This window comes from Suricata suricatta, chromosome X, assembly GCF_006229205.1.
Source record: "Suricata suricatta isolate VVHF042 chromosome X, meerkat_22Aug2017_6uvM2_HiC, whole genome shotgun sequence".
Classification (NCBI taxonomy): Eukaryota; Metazoa; Chordata; class Mammalia; order Carnivora; family Herpestidae; genus Suricata; species Suricata suricatta.
Genome location: NC_043717.1, coordinates 64,884,184 through 64,888,936, shown reverse-complemented (window position 1 = coordinate 64,888,936; position 4,753 = coordinate 64,884,184).

Genomic DNA, 4,753 nt, shown 5'->3' with positions numbered 1-4,753 from the left:
AATAATGATATGAGATCCACAAAATTGCTTGTGCATAAAAACCCCCAAAACAATTCATTTTATACATACTCTTGAAAAAATAATACTAAGGTCTATTTATTGTCCATCTTCATCTATGTTAAATGTCAGCTAATGTATGAATGGTTCATATCAAAGGCTATTCAGCTGAAGACTATCATTAAAATGGCATGAATCAAAATCCTTTTTCAGTAAGGCTACATAATATTTCATACCTCAAGCAAAAAATACCCTTGTCATTTTCACTTTTTTTTTCTTTTAAAAAAAGTTTATTTATTTAGGGGAACTTGGGAAGCTCAGTTAGTTAAGCATCCAACTCTTGATGTCAGCTCAGGTTATGACCTCACAGTTTGTGAGTTTGAGCCCCATCGGGTTCTGTGATGACAGTGTAGAGCCTGCTTGGGATTCTCTCTTCCTTTCTCTGCCCCTTCCCTGCTTGCACTGTCTCTCTCCAGCGAGCGAGCTGGAAATGGGCAGAAAGAGGGGGAGATTTCCAAACAAGCTCCTTACTGCCAGTGCGAACCCAGCATTAAGATGAAACTCACAAACCGCAAGATCGGGACCTGAGCCGAAATCAAGAGTCAGACACTTAATTGAGCCACCTAAGCACCCCTACCCTTGTACGTTTCAACTAATGGGTAAATAGATGTTAAATCCCTCCCTGCCATGCAAGTGTGACTTTTTTCTTATAGATGTCTGTGATTGGGAAACAAAAATGCCTTAAGCAGACCAGAGTTTCTTAGCTTATGTCCCAAAATGATTGGTATAGTTTAGTATAATTGCATAATGTCCATTAACTGGTGACTTTCTAGGTGATTGATATTTTGGGGGGTATTCTTATAATCATGGAAAGTTTAATTGCCATCAATGATGTATTTAATGGTAGTTTGACAATTTTTGGCAATTTTCTGCACATATTCCTTTGAGAATTAGCAGAGTTTTGAATGAGTATGTAGGCAACAAATCACTAGTCCTCTATGTCTTTCTCTTGGCCTCAAATTTTACAAGGGGCTATGTAGGAAGTAGCTGTTTAAAGCTAGATAATTTTGGCAGTAAACACCACCATCATTATATATGATGTAATGCTTCCCTTTCTAATTTCTGGAGTGTGTATGTGTGTTGGAAGAGAGTCAATATATGCAACTAAAGAGAATATCCAGTATTATAACAGTTGGGAGAAACAGTCCTATTGAACCCCAAGAAAATTGTCTCCACTGCTGATCCATGAACTTCATTCATAAAGCAAATGGTAAGAATGTATCTTACAAAGTTCTAACAATGGATCAATATAAAACTGAACATTGAGAACAAATTTTAAAAGATACTGCCATTGTGTTTTGGTAATCGTTAACATTATTTTATTTTATTTTTTTGGTAATGGTCATTGGGATCCAGGACCTGCTTCCCACTACCACCTCCCAACTTGAAAAGCAAACAAAGGCTTTTAATGTACTACTATGAGGATTGGTTTAATTCATGGAAGAATAAAAACATTTCTTTTTTTTCTTTCATTTATAGAGAATTGCATGAGTTCTGCAGACAGCACTGATTAAAAAAATGGTTCAAATGACCATTAGATCTGGCACTCACACACACACACACACACACACACACACACACACACACACACACACCTACATACCTATCTATGTACCTACTTACCTATCTACCTTTTGGAAAGAATAGAAACTTAAGAAGCATAAATTTTTCTCTGGTATATAACCTAGAAGTAGTAGAATTACAGTAATCTAAATCTAAGATCTATGATTGACTTCTATCTCCCCACTCCAAAAATATAGGATAAGTGTTTTTAGCTAAAGACTCTCTTTTATCTTTGAATTTTTCACTTGAGGAGTGTAGGTTTGGGTGTCCCCGAGATATCTTATTTGTAGAAACAGAAAATCGAATGAGATTGTGGGCATCAAATCTTTCAGGCACATAAATAAAACATGAGAGGATATAGTATGGTAATTAACACAGATGAAATAGTTCATATTCTACTCTAGAATTCTTGTGGATGATAAATTGCCTTAGCTGGAAATTATATTTTCAAGCTGTAAATCTTTATGTGACAAAAAAACTTCCCTGTATATTGCAATGAAATTAGAGAACAAATATTAAGATGTAGTTTTTATACTTTTGTAAAATTATAACACCAGAGTAATAGCATGAATTTGTATATGAAATTATGGCCACAAATTAAACTGGTGGTCATTTTTTTCCAATTAAATTATATGGTAGCAGCAGGTACATAGAAGTGGAGAATGACTGAATTTCATTGCACACATCTTGTCAAGTGGTTAAAAGTTTCCATTGAAGGGACAAATTTATGTTGGAAATATTTTAATTTGAATCTCTTTCGTGTATTAAAAATTCAGTTGACTGGAAAGGAAGATCAGAGCTGTCACGCAAACATCTTTGAAGAATGCATTTGCTACTCCTAAATGAGTATGTTTACTGTAGAATGCTTTTATAAGTGGATATCTCTAACTTCCCACATGTCACAAGTACTGCAGATGACAAACTAGAGAAAGATACATCAGAAAAATAAAGCTTCCATTGCTTTCCCTGGGCATCCACTGTGTGTGAGCTACTTCCTCGGTCTAAAGACCACCTGGAAGGATTTAGCTGAGAACTTAGAACAGTCCTTAAACATGTCCATGATTCACATTAAAAAAAAAAAAAAAACCTAACAGTCTCCATAATCCAAGAGGTAAAACTAACCCAATTCCAGCAGAGGTGGAAAAAAACTGATCCATAGCTCAGCAGTTGTTAAATTTTGAATCTAACTACACCAACCCCCTTATGATGTGAAAGAACTATTTGGAATCAAAGGGCATTGATATATTATAGAAATATAAAAAGTGCAAGGCTTTTAATTCTTGGAATTTAATCAGAGTCTGAATGCCCTCCCCTCCAGGTAGGATGCTGTGAGGGAGATTTCTATGGATGTATCCTTTGAGGTTCATTCCAGCTTTCTGATTCTATGCCTTAAAGGCAGAATTATAAAATGTGAATATTTGGAACATGGTTTTATCCTGATGATTTTAATAGTTTTCTTACATAGACACTTATGTGAATTAGAAGACGCTCTTAGGTAAGGTGTTAAAGTGTGGTCTAGAAATTGTAATAAAAGCACTAGATGCACAAACAAAGTGTAAATGTCCATCCATTATTTTGTCCATTTTATTATACATTTATCCATTTTACCATGAATTTACTATAATTTATATTCTGTGTAACTAAAAATAAGTCTCATGAGTTCTGGTGTTGGAAGAGTTTTTTTTTTTATTATTAAAAAATAGTGGCATGGACCCCTTATTCACAGCAGTCTCATGGATGCCTGAGTGAGTAAGTGAGAACTGGGACCAGAGACTTTGGGGGAAGAAGCACCAGCCCAAAGCTAGCAGGGAGACAAAGCGCCCAGTGGCTTGGTGTTGGGGCTGCAGAATGCCATATGTCCACAGGCGCACATTTCTATGGACAGCCTCGCGTGGGACGGCTATGTGTCCAGAGGCGTACAGATCTGCGGGGAGCCGCACCTATAGGGCCGCTGTGTTTCCAGAGGCATACAGACCTTCGGAGCCTCATGCAGCACCGCTGGGCAAGGCAACAGAGAGATCAGGGGAAGAGAAGTAGAGACTGAATCACTCATACCATAATCACTGGAGATGGGAGACCTCACCCGGGACTGAGAGCCACAGGGCACAGAGAGAGAAATCCGTCCCCCTCAGCTGGCTTGTTCTCCCTTGGGCCCAGCAGCTCGCCAATCTCAGGTGGAGCCAGGGGGAAAAAATGACTTCACAATCCCCCTATTCAATCCCGGTCAGAAAGCCACCCACCTGCAGGAGATTATACCTGTGGTGGCAATGTTGAGTGCTTGGGCAAGGACTTAGAAACTGGACAGAACTTAAAAAACAGAAATAATTAGACCCGCCTGAGGCACAAGGAGATTGGACTAAAGAGCGTGGCTGGCAACGCATGGTCTGAGGGGGGCTTGGGGCGCCGCCATTCTTCTTCCTCCCTCATCCACTAAGGCGGGGCATTAGAGAGCAGCCACTGAGACGTGACCTACCTACACCTAAGCCACTCCCATCTGTTCTGGAGAGATGCTGTGTTTTTCTTATTACTTTTAATTCTTTTTTCTTAATATTTTTCCTTTTTAATTTTTTCCCGTTTTCTCTTTTCTATTTTCCAATTTCCTTCTTTTCTCCCTTCCCCCCGGAGTCTGGAAAAAAAACATTTAGGCACTGCTCTGCTTAGATCAACTCTTACCATCCAGATAGTTTTTCCTTTATCTCATCCTTATCTCCCCCCTCAACAGGTTTTAAGCTCTCAGACTGTCCTTTATCTCTGGCTGTCACTGTTCCACCACACCCCCTGCTTTTTTTCTTTTCTTTTTTCCCCCCTCTCTTTTCTTTCCTGTTCCTTTTTTTCCCCCTTTTGGTTTGCTTCTTTACTTGTTTTGTCAGTATGTTTGTGTGCTTGTGTTCTCTGTGTATTTGTCTGTCTGTTTTCCTTTTCAGGACTACCTCAAGAAACAACCCAAAGCACACATAGTGGAAGTCCCAAATATCGCTGAGTAGGGAAATAAATTAATCATAGGCATAACAAGAGAAACTGAGAGACACCATTAAAAGAACATCTCCTGAAATGACAGACCCTGACAATCAAAGAGCCTCCTTCAATAGAGAAATACTAACAGACGCACAATGGAGAATGAGCTTTTAAAACT